This window comes from Pygocentrus nattereri, chromosome 6 (assembly GCF_015220715.1).
Source record: "Pygocentrus nattereri isolate fPygNat1 chromosome 6, fPygNat1.pri, whole genome shotgun sequence".
Taxonomy (NCBI): domain Eukaryota; kingdom Metazoa; phylum Chordata; class Actinopteri; order Characiformes; family Serrasalmidae; genus Pygocentrus; species Pygocentrus nattereri.
Window position 1 is genome coordinate 30194555 of NC_051216.1, and position 14105 is coordinate 30208659.

The 14105-nt window shown below is 37.7% G+C and overlaps 1 long non-coding RNA gene across 1 annotated transcript; it reads right to left on the reverse strand.

Moving 5' to 3' along the window:
* Nucleotides 1–4123: 4123 nt before the first annotated feature.
* LOC119263584 lies at nucleotides 4124–13578 on the reverse strand. The gene is made up of 3 exons (XR_005130374.1): nucleotides 13484–13578; nucleotides 5133–5245; nucleotides 4124–4148 (listed from the first exon to the last, which is right to left on the reverse strand). It is a non-coding gene; the product is annotated as an uncharacterized LOC119263584 (long non-coding RNA).
* Between the last annotated feature and the right edge of the window lie 527 nt (nucleotides 13579–14105).

Below are 14105 nucleotides of genomic sequence, written 5' to 3' on the forward strand. Positions count from 1 at the left end.
TTAAAGGGGGGATTTCATCATTTTTTCCCCCAAAATGTTCTGCGTAATTAAAGTGTAAACAGTCACTCAGAGTGGTTTGATGTGAAATGCTTTATTGTAGAGAAACTTCACCAAGTCAGAACTGTTCGTATCGATAGTGGTAATCTTCAACAGTTTAAAAACTACATTGTTTTACAGTAGACTTGAGATAGGATTTTGGCCTACATATTCTTTAAATCCATTAATGGTGGAGAGATATTTGTAGGACAGGCTAAATAGTCCCCAAGGAAAACCTCTTTTAGATTTACCGCTGTTTAACCACTCTACATAGTGCATATAAAAACTCAGATGACACATAAAGGGTTATTGGATAGCAAATAAGGCAGTGCACTGCAGCACAGTTACACTGTAGACTCGGTAAATCTCTCTACAATGGGCCATTTCACATTAAACCACTCTGAATGACTTTGTTTGCATCGTAACAATTGACTATACAGAAATGTCAAAACCCACAGTGCTAAAACGAGCACAGTGCTAGTTTATGCTGATTTGTGCTGGTCTGGTGTTGTTTAGCTGGTCAGCACTGTATCAGCATACCAGCGTCCAAAACACAAGATATGCTGATTTTGCTGATGACCAGCGATGCTGGCCTATATGCTAGTATTTGTAGTATGGAAATCAGTGGAGTTTCCCCTCCCCAGAGTTTACACCACATGTGCTAAACTAACAGGCTAAGGCCTCACACTAGATGTTAGAGCATTGCTGTGAGGATGTGATTGCATTTAGCCACAACAGCATTAGAGAGGTCAGATGCTGTTCTTGGATTATTTGTTCTGGATTGTAAGTAATTGGATGGTTCTCCGCCAAAGAACACAGCTCCACTTCTCCACAACCCAATGCTTTACAGCCCTCTAGCTGATGCTTGGCCTTGGGCATGGCAGCCTTAGGCTCATGTGCAGCTCCTATTCTCTTGGCAATACTTTTCTATGCAGATTATATAAGTGTTAGAACCGTTTGATGATGTTTTAGGTTCTAGGGTTCGACCTCAATACCAAAGCTGTGAACTTAGCCAGAAGTCCTCCGTCATGCGTGTGCAACTGAACACCTGTGTCAGCAGTGTGTGCAACTTAAAGTAGCTAAATTCACTAACTAGAAATGGTGTCTGGATACTTTTGAATAGCTTTACCTTTTGAGGTATAATCACACTTAACTATACTTTAGGGCTCTCTACTGACAGCATGCACGTGTTCACTGTGTGTTTATATATCTACATGCACCCTTTGTTACTAAAGATTTTGACTTTTTATGTCACAAACAAAGCCAACTAGGCCAGCTGATAATCTTATCGTTTGTACTGACAGACCAATAAAATAATTTTTGTTTGCCATTAACGCTCAGCGACATTGAAGATGGCCAGAGATAGAGCAGTCTGTTTTTCATTAAAGCAAGAGGGTCCTGTTCAGTCCTCAGTGTTGCCTTCTAATCTCTGAATAAATAAGAAATGTTTATCGCAATGTGAAAAAGGACACTCTAAAATATATCATTAGAAAGTGTAGACTCAGTTGCAATGATGCAAGGGTAACTGTCTCTGCTGCTCTCTGCAATGATTTGCCAAATCTGCCTAATATTCTGCATTTCTCCTATTCTCAGACGCTTGGGTCTCACACATATCCATTACACAGTCCTCCTGACAGGGCAATAAAACAAAAGCCTTTTCCAGCCCAGTTTATTTTCATCACCTGTCCTACCACAAGCTAGAATAGATCCTTATTGTCTGTAATTATTATCTATGTGCTGATGCAGTTGAAAGCACATTTCACATACGTGTCAGCTTGGACAACATTACATTGTCCAGCACTTTATCTTCTTGAGGCTCCTGTTGTGAAACCGAGTGTTGTGGCGTGCTGCAGACACAGCCTTCAGATAACAGGACGGCCTTATTCAGACTGGAGAACAGGCCTGTCAGAGCGGATACCTGTAAGGAAACAGCATTCACCCCATTTACAGTCTAAAAATAAAGGTGCCAGAAAGTGTTCTTCACTGCAACACTGTAGTTCCAACTGGGCCCAGAAAGAGCCTTTCAGAGGGTTACTTTTTTAAGAGCTCATCTTGAAGAACTTTATGAACATTTAAAGAACCTTCACATACTATAAATGGTTAAATAAGGTTTTATGCCTATGAAAAGAAATCAAAAGTTTTTTCTAGTGCTGTACATCCATGCCAATAACTATTTAGGTACCTTTTTAAGAGTGTACTGGACTGTCTGGAGAGGATGATGTCCTCTTTCAAAGATCTTCAAACAGTAGCAAAGTGACCTATAAGTCAGGAGATTTTGTCATTGTCATGTAAATGTACGCTCTTAAAAATCAAGTTTTCAGAAATGGTTCTTTGGTGTGATATCATAGAAGAACCCTAAAGAACCTTTCAATGGATTGTTCTAAATATGAATAACCTTTCTCAAAAGACTTCATTTTGAACCTCTATATCAGTTAACATGTCATGAGTAATACAAGAACCATTTAAGCTATATTTTTTTTAGAGTATATGGTTCTCCCTTACTCTCTCCTTACAGGTTCAGTTGGTCAGATAAGCCCATCCCATTCGGGGGGGACAGAGTATGAACATGATAAGCAGCTTCAGCTTATCTACAACAGAAACAAGGCAAACTGTTTACTTTCCACTTAAATGTCTTCCCAGTAGAACCCTTTTTTAAGTAGTTGTGAACCATTTGATCACTTTGAGGAATTGCTATAGAAAATCATTGCAGCTGCTGTAAGAGTATTAGATCTCGTATCAGTGTTGGTGTCACTATTGTAACAAAACTTTACATCTTTGAAACTGTAACTTTATAGGAGGAGGAGAAATGTTTTTAAAGGAATGGTTCATGGTTAAGTTACACAATGTTCCACTTACCCCAGATATAGTCGATCAATCAAGACATGTTTAATGTCCACATTTTTTTCTGTAGTTTTAAACTGGAGCTAACATGTTATAGAAGTCACCCAAAATCTTTTCCATATACACACCTTGAATTTTCGAACCAAGACGTTTATGAATTGAAAAAACGTGATGATACACATGAACGTGAAGCGGAGGCTGATTCTTTGGGACAATTGTTGTCTGCAATGGCTGCAGCGTTGGCTGACTGGCTACAGTTCACAATAAGTCATACTGTGCTCTAAACCATGATGACAAGGCTGTGTGACCTTAATGAAGACCTGGATGAAGTTTTGGGCATACATTTACAGAAAACATTTGAGTGACTAGTAACTTTAAGTGTTTGCTAGCAATATTATATATTATAGCTTCACTGACTTCAATTTGATTTTGATCTGTTAATAGTGTTGTAAATGTATTTGTATGTAGATCTGATTTTTAGTGTATGTTAGCAATGTTAGCCTTGTTGCTACAGTGCTAAACTAAAGAAGCACAATTCAGACACCAAGTTAGACATGTCTCAGCTGACTACATTTAGGGTATTAGTAATTGTTTGTTCGCACAATGTAAAGAGCAGCTGGCACTGTCAAATAATGTAAAAGCCAAAAATAATTATAAGGCTTATATACGCTCTATGATTTCCTGTATATCTCATATTGACTAATATATATTTTTATGCAACAAACCAAAGAAAACAATGAAGTAAAGCTGTGAACTGAATCTGTATAGTAAGACAAAATGTCTGGCTAAGGCTTTCTTCACCTGAAGCCAGAGGATCCAAAAGAAATTCTGTGGAGGGAACCCAAAGCAAACAGAATCACCCACTGAGCCCTCTCCTTTATTATTCTATCTTTCGCTGCTGACTCTTCCCTTTGCGTGCGTGTGTGTGTTTGCTGTCTTAGTGAATCTGTGGCTCTGCACTCTCTCCTGACTCACTCTTTGCTCGCCATGCCTTGCTTTTTCTCACAGTACCTCTGCGCATCGGTAGCTGACAGTCTGGATCCGTCTCTTTCGGTCTCTCCACTGGTGACACTTCATCTTCCAGCCGCTCCTTTTGTGTAGCATGTCAGCTCCCTCTATCTCCTGCTTTTTCACGCACTTTCCCCTCATCCTACTTCCACTTGTTTATCACTGTCAGTAAAAGTGTCTCTGTCTTGTTCTCTACCTCTGGGGCTATGCTCTTCTGACATATCAGAGTGATTGGGGCCTTCACTCAAACTCTAATTTCCACACTGAAAGAGAAAAAAGATATCTTGTTTTAACAATTAAAATTGTTCTTATTTAGTTTTTATCTTTTGAGAAGCCATATTTTCAAGATACATTAAAACTAAAGCGATGCATTGAATTGACTTGATTCAACAATCATTACACACTTTACAACACAATGTTGTTTTCAGGTTACTTACATTATGTGTTGATGTAATACATTAATAGAAATGACATACAGAGGGGAATTCCACCAGTTTTTCAAAATTACTGCTTAATTCAGTCACTGATGTGAAATCAGTGTAGAAATATAGAGTCAGGTTACTTTAGACTGGTGGCAATAAGAACCAGCGGTCACGGTGTCTTCCGTCACTTGCCTTAAAAACACTCTACATGTACCTCTCCACTATAAATGGATGTGAAAAAGTACATTCGGGGACAAAATTGTATTTCCAAACTATCCCAAAACAATGTCTCAAGCATCAGGCAGCAAATAACTAAGCAACTAAATTTCATGTAATAGATGTTTCCATCACCACCAATGGCAGTGTTCTAGATTAAACCACACTGAATAGCTTTGCTTAGATGTTAAGTACTTAACAGAATGCAGAAATGTTTGAAAATCAATGGAATTACTCCGTGATATACAACATTAATCTGAATGTTACTGGCCAAACTAATACATTTTCTTTGTAAACCTGCAATCAAGTGAGCACGTTTATGAATCTATTTCCATATTTTACTATAAATGGTTCTAAAATGTGCTGCAAAAGCACCACAGTATGGAATCTGTTTTTGAAAGTACAGGTAGTTAATAGATAATAGTGTTAAACTCTTGCTGTGGGGCATTTTGCACTTTAGTTTTACTGGTCACATCCACCATCCAGAACACATTCATTGATAGTAATGGATATAGTAGTGAATGTGTTGCTTCTGACTGAGTTATGGCTAAAACAAACTCTCTAGGTCTGTCATGACTGTGGGAAATGGGGCTGTTCCACATGTCTTACAATAATTCCTCACGGCAGCCAGTTGACAGAATGCCCAGAGAAAGCTGTTCAACACTGGGCCCATTATGTCCAGTCCCAGCAGGATGTGATCCACAATTGTCCCTTTTCAGTACCTGGGTGAAAGAGAGAGGAACAAAGAGTGAAAGAGTGGGTTCGTACTATTTGACCATGCAAGAGAATGCTCCCTCAGCCGCTGGAGTTACTAGGCAGTCGGCTCTTCTCTTCAGTACTGCCATACATTAATGCACAATCAGCATCTCATTAGCAGCACAGAATACATTGGTACATAGAAATCAGGGTTGCCAGAAGTGATAGCAAAATCATTTTGTAACTTTATGGTCATTATTCCTCATCATTATGTCACTGAAACAAGCTCAGAAAGTCTGTCAAAAGTGCAGAGTCTAAACTTTCTATTGATAGACTTTACATAACTGAGTGTTTGTAATTTTTCTCAATTGCTAAAACACATTTAATGAAATGAAGATCTTTGCTCTTACAATGGCAATGAAGAGACGTCCACATTCTCATTGCTTTTGCTCATTTTTCATGTACCTTTTCAAAGCAGTTAACATGGATCTCAATGCATTGGATAACAATATAAAACAAAAAGAAAATGTAGTGACAGCATATAGAAAATATTCCCAAAGTTATATCTGCAGTAAGCACCTGTGTGATTCATGTAGTGCCTTACTGACTCAGCACTCAGCAGTTTCTGGCTGTAATTAATACACACGGTGCAATATATCACAACTATTATTGTAATGACACTGTTCACTATGCATTTTACTTTACACAACAATATTGATACAACTCGAAGTTAATCATGTCTTTAATAAGTGCTGTTAGATTACCTCATACCACTCAGTGCCTGCTGTCTTGTAAATACAGATTCACAGTATTTGTATGTAATCTGTCTCATATGCCATGTGAATATGTAAAACAATATACTTTATTTTATTTCTCTTGTACTTTAAGTTATGTCTAGATTAATTTCTATTTTGTATTTTGCTCTTTCTTTCTTTCTTTCTTTCTTTCTTTCTTTCTTTCTTTCTTTCGTCTAAGAGGTGTTAGACGAGGGTTTATCATATGAGGATTAGGTGATGAGTAAAACTATTGTTGCATAAAGCAGAGGAAATATGACAGACTTACTTACTGAGAGTATGAAACATCCAGACAATTGATTTTACCTGAGAAAGTACAACCATGTGTTTCAAGGCAGTTTACTGCACACCCCTCTTACCACCAAAGAAAAACAAAGATTTCACTTGAGATATTCAGGAATATTTATTTCTGCTTTTTGCGATTTTACGTTCTGAGTAAAAAAGTAACAACATTGTTCTAAATGATGACAAACAGGAGGCCGGAGTGTTTGTCAGTGGTAAGTAAGAGATTTATACAATGTTTGTCTTAAGCAAGGTTTGCAAAATTGTGTGATGTATAATCTACAATGTGATTCTTTCTCCACGTTCTCTCATGGACATGCCATGAATGACGAGATGGTTTGTAATTGTTTTGTCTTAATTTCATTATAAATTTCCATCCGGTACGATGTGAATGGCAAGGCCTTATGGTTGAGCTCCTCTGACACTGTCGATTCATCAACTGGTGTGATCAGGCCGAGGGTTTGGCATCATTCTGGACAATGTTGCCCTTCAACACTCGCACTTGTGTCCCAGGAATATAAATGATATCTTGTTTCTGAATATTTTTGGTGAAATATTTTTAATTTTCTTTAGTTTTTTGTTTGTTTTGTGTTTTGTCTTATACATTACATTACACTGAAATGTATTTCTGCTAAAAAAAAAAGTTCCATATTGTGATATTCTTACACTTTGGCATATTCTAAAACTGTATCTAGAGAAGTATCATTAGAGAGTACAGCACACACACACAGCACTAATGAAGGCTGAATCGGTTTGAAGTGAAACCTGTATTTTGTGTCTTTTTTTTAATGAGTGATTGAAGAAATTTACTCTCCTGATGTAGTTTTTGTATAAAAGTTTGCTGTTGTGTCAGGTGTTTAGTGTTTTGTGGGTCAAAATAGCTATTTTGGCCAGTAAGCCTCTGTTTAATGTTGTGTGTTAACTGTTTTGAGAATAAACTGAGAAAAACTGCAAGCATGAAAATGTACTTACAAGTGCAACAAAATCAAGGTAAAACGCGAGACTTCTAAGGATCAACAGAAACGAGAGAGAGAGAAAGAGGGGGAAGAGAGAAAGTGAGATAGTGAAAGAGAGAGAAAATGACTGAGAGAGGGAAAGCAAGTGAAAGAGAGGGAGTAAGGGAAAACAGAGAGAGAGAGAAAGAGAGAGGGAGAGCGAGAGAAAAAGAAGGAGAAGAGAGAAAGTGAGATAGTGAAAGAGAGGGATTAAGGGAAAAGAGAGAGGGAGAGAGAGAAAAAGAGGGAGAGAGAGAGGGAGGGAGAGAGAAGACTGACAGTACTTTGCTCTGCTCAAAACTGGAGTCTGGCAACCAAAACAAAGAGCTTCCTATGTTTGTGCACATGCACACACACACACACACACACACCCACACACACACACACACACACACACACACTAGACTAAAAGTATATTTTTTATAGTTTATATCAAAATTTTTCCTATTATTCTACTTCTTTCCATCACACATATCAGAGTGCAGGCTGCTATAACCACTCCATGCTACAGAAGATCATCAGTGTACTGTAGATGTCTATTTAACTGATGATTTTACTGTCAATGTGCTGTAAATCTACAAAAGACAATACTATGAAGAGAATCTCCTGTATAACTTGTTTACTTGTCTCCACAGCTCAAATGCCCTGAGGCCAGCTTTACAGACCCCAAAGGGCAGCTGTTTCCAACAGAGAGAAAGAGTAAGCCATGTGGGAACTGCGCTGAGAGGAAGTTCAGTTCCTTTGGGAAAGTGGAGGAGGCAAGATCAGAGCATTCATGTCTCAAAACAGGAATCATACAAAAAACAGAGGCCTTCATAGATCACTTGCCTGTATACACGGACAGTCATTTATACTAACCTTTCTCTATATTTCTTTCTCTACTATTTTCTGGATTGAGTATGAGACCAAATCAATGCAGAAGCATATTGAAAGGGGAATTCCACCAATTTTTCAAAATTTCAGCATAGCTAAATAGTTCATTTGTAAATAACTCAGAATGGTTTGATGTGAAATGTTCCATTGTAAAGAAACTTACACCACTTCACAGTGGTGGTGATGGGAACCAAACATCTAAAGAGTTTAATACCTTTGAAAACTCCCTCACGAAAAGTTATTACATAAAATGGTTCCATATACACTGCCTGCTATCTAAGAAATTGTCCTATGGTAGTTTTGAGATAAGAATTTATATTGAGACATATAAATGTGTGCATAGAGGTACATGCAGGAGGATACAGGGTAAAATAGTCCCCAAAGACAACATTTTTTGCATTTTTTCACTATTTTACAATCATCGGTGTTACATATAAAAGCTCAGAAGATACGTGTGGCTTCACTGGTGGTTTTAGATAGTAAATAAATTGGGTTTATTTGTGTTGTAGACATTGAGACCTCAAGTTCCGATCACCACCCCCGTATTGGTAGAATTCCTAATTACGGCAGACTCTTTTCCAGAGTGACTCATCGTTTACATAAGTAGTCGGAGGTAGTGTTAGGAGTCTTGCTCAAGGACTCTTATAGGTATAGCAGAGGGTTATTTTGAGTAAAATATAGACGTAGACAATGGTCTACAGCATGGAGGATAGATATTTTATTCACAATGCTATACCAACTACCTTTACCAACATCAATTCCCTTAATCATGCTTAACAATTACATTGAGTGTAATAAAGAGAAATGCAACAGAACATGTTATAATGGGTCTAAAAACAGTGATGAAAATGTATAGTTATCCTTGGCTGAACATCTAACTATAACCATTTCATTTTTTATTTACATTTTTAAAGCTTTTAGTCATGATGGAATTTGGATTTTCTATTGATTTGTTTATAATCCTTGTGATCAAAATCCCCTTTTTAGCTTTATGGTTTGATCAAACAGCCCAGAGAACATATGATATGGATACAAGGATATGAAATAATTTCATACATAGACTTTAATGGGTTAATGTGAAAGGAGACTGTGGCATTTTCCCCTCAGAGTTCAGCTGATGAGGCTGTGCTGTCTTTGGCATCTGCCACTAGTGCATAAGAAAAAAGATAAAGATGGTAACCGGGCCCCCCGAACCTACTTTACTGTTGCCAGGCAACATGTACCTTAAGCCACAGACCCAGCTGTGGAGAGTTACGCTCCATCCGTGAGGCTTAGGATTTGTGTATTTTTAATCATTGCGCTGCACATCACTGCTAAACAAATAGCAGCCTGTGTTTATCTGTGGTGTAATGCTTGTACCTTGAGAAACCTATTCTTCTTCACATAAGCTGAACAGCCCAGTCTCTGACAACTAGCTTTCATTACCTTAGCTTCTACCCAGGAACACTTCAAGCTGAAAATGGATTGTACAGCCAGCAGTCGATTTCTTGCTACCAGTCACAAAGCATTGTCACTGCCTGCCACCCCTCTCTCTCCTGTATTTTCAACCACTCACATCCTCGCAGTGTGTGCAGAGAAGAATATAGAAAATGCCAAAACACAGAAAACATGAAGCGACTGTCTTTCTCCACTTCCCTTCTTCCTCCTCTCTTTCTTCTGACAGTGTTTCACAATTGTTTAGACTGAGTTTATGTACCAAAAGGAACTTGAGGCTTGCAAAAAAAGGTGCCAAAAAGGGTAGGCAACCACTTTTGGTTCCCTAGACAACCTTTCAGTGCATCACTCTTTAAAGGAACTCAGTTGAACCCACTCAACTGAAAGGATGTTAGGAAAAGGATGTTTTGTTACTGTGACTTTAAGACTGATATATGCAAATGAGCTTTGTGCACCGGCGCTCTTTTTTGTGCTGTCCAGGCTGAAACCCTCCTTATAACTTCAGCATGACTGGGCATAGCTAAATTCCTGTAGGCTGAAGAGCACTGTGCAAAAATCGTAGGCACCTAAACAAGTTGTTTTAAACCATTTCTCTTAATACAATTGCATTTTTCTTTTGCAAAAACACCATCAACTAGTAAAATGCATGTAAAACAAACATTAATGTGGTTAAAACAATAACAATTTCTTGATTTCAAAAAGATTTCTCCATGATTTCCCCAGCTACTGCACAGATTGGTTCAATGTCATCACAAGCAAAGACAGAGAGGTTACACGTGGAAACGGTGCATTATAGAAAACATTTGCAGTGGTGGTGATGGGAACCAGGGGTTGTGATCTCTACAACACAAATATGACCATTCTATTTACTATCAAAAACCATCAGTGAACCTATATGTGTCACCTGAGTTTTGTTTGCAATGCCGACAATGGTAAAATAATGGAAAATCTGAGGAAAAAAAATTGCGTACTATTTTGCCTCACAACACCCTGCATGTAGCTCTCCACCATGAATGTACATTTTGTACAAAAATACACTTTAGGCCAAAAGGTTCTCTCAGAAATACAGTAAAACAATATTATCAGGCAGTATTTGTAACCATTGCATGTAATACATTATGTGTTAAGCTTCTAGAAGCATTAAATTCTTCTGACATCTGGTTCCTATCAGCACCACTGTGACCAATTCTGACTCTTCTCTAGAATAGATCACATCTAACATTCTAAATGACTTTGTTTACATCTTGACCATCTTGACAGTTTTAAAAATGGTGTTAAAGTAAGTATTTATTATTATATAGTATTTATATTATTAACAAAGTTTTGGATGATAATTACAAGTACTACTGGGTTGGCATGTGGAGAGGCTTGGAAATAGTTAAACACACACTGTGTCACACAGGAATTCACTACTGAATTACTTATTGTATCAAAGAGTGTGTTTACATGTGCTAAATAATCTGAAAACTGCAGATAATCAGATTTTGTCAGTAATTTGTTCAGCGTCTCTACATGCACTTGAGTAATCAGATAATGGGAAAACTCTGGGTCTATATGAGTCAGGCAGTAATTGGATTTCTGCTGTGCAAATGGCCAATAAACTTGTGATGAAACATAACATAAAACTCAAACATCTCTTCATTTAAACCATCGAGTTCCTCTAGTGGAGAATATGCATGATCTCGAAGATGAATAATATTTAAATCCTTCATTTAGCCAAGCAAGTAGTTGGTTTTAGCATCACTCTAACGTTGTTTTTTTCCGCCTTCGGGTGCTGTGTTAAAAACTGCTTGCTGTTTCTGTTTCATTGGTCTCTTTTCATGCATGCACAGACTGAGAAAAATGAAAGAAATCAGAGAAAGGCCTTGCATGCACTGAAAACCCCAATTACTGAGTTGATATCCAGCTCGCCTTATTAGATTCCTTAATCGGATTTCTAGGCTTTAATTCAGTCTAGTATATTGAAGTATGCTTACATGACCATGTTTACATGACTGGAAGTTGAATAATTGGAACCAGGGAGTGGGACAGTCATGTAATAAATCTGATAATGATCACATTATTAAGTGCACTTAAAGTTTTGGAATAAATTCTAATTGCAGAGGTTTTTGCACCAAACATCAGTGCATGTATAGTTCTTTTCAGTCCTGTTTCAACATTATCTGCATGATTCAAAGGAGAAGCAGAAGCTGCCTATCTACTTGTCTATCTATCTACTATCTCTTGTCTATCTTCTTTCTTCTTCTTTTGGCTGCTCCCTTTAAGGGTTGCCACAGCGGATCATCTGCCTCCATCTTGCCCTATCCACTGCCTCCTCTACTTTTACACCAACCATCTCCATGTCCACCTTCACTACATCCATAAACCTTCTCTGAGGTCTACCTCTTCTCCTTATACCCAGCAGCTCCATCTCCAACATTCTTTGACCAATATCTCTTGTCTATCTACAGTTCCTTATTTGGTGCATATATCACAACTACAATTTGAAGACATTGTCCACACTTGCAAATTGCACCTACTTCTCTACTTGTCTTCCTCTCTTGCTTCCATTTTAGAAACAACAGAAGACAGAATTCACTGCCAAAGCACGTAATACATGCTGCTAAATTCCAATAAACAAGATCTACTTTTTCAAGCTGCACATTGCATATTAAAAGCTAAGCTCTTCCAACAGCAATCAGATTCAGAGACTAGAAATGACCACAAGGGAACTCATCTGTTTTGCAAAGATGCGTTCACAGAAAAAGTAGTAGTGATCACACTGTGGTGATGAAGCAGGAGCAATCAGTTTTCTGCATCATTCATGTGGTGAACAATGCAGCGTCTGTCTAGAATTATATACACTGTTAATGGAAGATGAGGGAAGAAGGATTCCTCATCATACTAAGCTACCAAATAATTAGCATAATAAAATAACTGGGTGAAGAGTCAAAACAAGTGTATTAACCTTTAATTTAATAATTCATAACAATTTAAATTCTAATCATCTGTCTCCTGGTCCACACTTCTATTTCTTACTCTCATAACTACATACAGTACTGTGCAAAATGTTAGAGGCCACACTTTAATTATATTTCCAGTCAAAGCAGGCATCAAGTACAGGTTATTCATTGCTCAGGGTCAGGAATCAAGCAGAAAACATATATTTAACAGACAGTTACACTGAAGCCTCGATTAAATATCAGTTTTTCTCTATTTAGTGTGTCCACATTTTTCCATTAATGAAGCTACGGTTCTTTCTGGGAGATGTGCTAACAGTTCTTTAAAGACATTTTCAGGGATATTTTTCCACACCTCCAAAGTTCAGTCTTAGAAGTCGGTTGTATTTTCTACTCGTTATCCAAATAATCCCAAACACATTCTGTGATGTTGAGGTCTGGACTCTGGGGTGGTCAGTGCATTGCTCTGAGAACACCAGCAGCTTCTTCGTTATTTTTGTTTGTCATAGTGTTGAGCTGTCATCTCACAGTGGAAGAACAGACAGAAACACCTCTGGATTCTTTCAAATCTGAAGCAACAGTGGAGCTTGATTTTCTCCTGCGTCTCTAAGATGAAAGATTTAGGTACTGTCTATCTGATGCGACAGTTTTGATGGTCTTGGACAGTTGTTAGCAGTGCCATTTTCTCTGTAACTTTATAAAAAAAGTTTTGACTCTAGTTCTGGAAACTCCTAACTGTTTGACTTTCCTCTTCCTTATGCTAAGTAGAGTGTCTTATACATACATCTTATACAATGTACTTAATGGCTGTTTTGACTGGAGATTAAATTAATGAAGGGGTGGTCTCTGACTTTTACACAGTAGTATATAACATAAATGAGTTAACCAAAAAAATGACTCATATTTGCCATTGATAATCATAAAAGTTTCAATAAATATTGCCTTACTTCATCTAACGTTACTCCTCTGCATGCAGATGGCTTTCTCCAAATGAATAAACAGGCTCCTCTATTCAGCAGCTCAGCACATTTTAATCACAAAACCAAGCAGACAAAGAAAAATAACATCCTGTGTGTCGAAACTACACAACTGTTTCATAAGGAATGGTTTATCTACCTGAAGAGTGGAATGGAGAGCACAGGTGTTATACTAGGAAATATTCATTCCATTTCAAATCAAGACACCAAAGTGTCTTTCTATCATGCATTAGGCAACAGCACATAGCCAATATGAGCTGAGAGTGCTCGGCTTTTTGATTGTGATGTTTCAGAATAAAAACCTTATGGTAGGCTTTGAGCTAGGCTCACTGCAAATACCTTTAAGGAGATAAACACAATTAACAAGGGTAATTACGCCAAGTTCTTTGATACCTTAAAGAACCTTTCAGTGGACTGTTTTCTGTTTTCTTTGTAAATGAAATGTAAATGAAAAGAGAGAACATTACTGAACAAAATACTGAAACATAAAGAAAAATCAGAAAACTGAGACTGAGAGAACAAAACACTAAACAAATACAAAGCACACAAGCAGGGGTATAAATACACATGGAACTGACGAGATATATCTGGG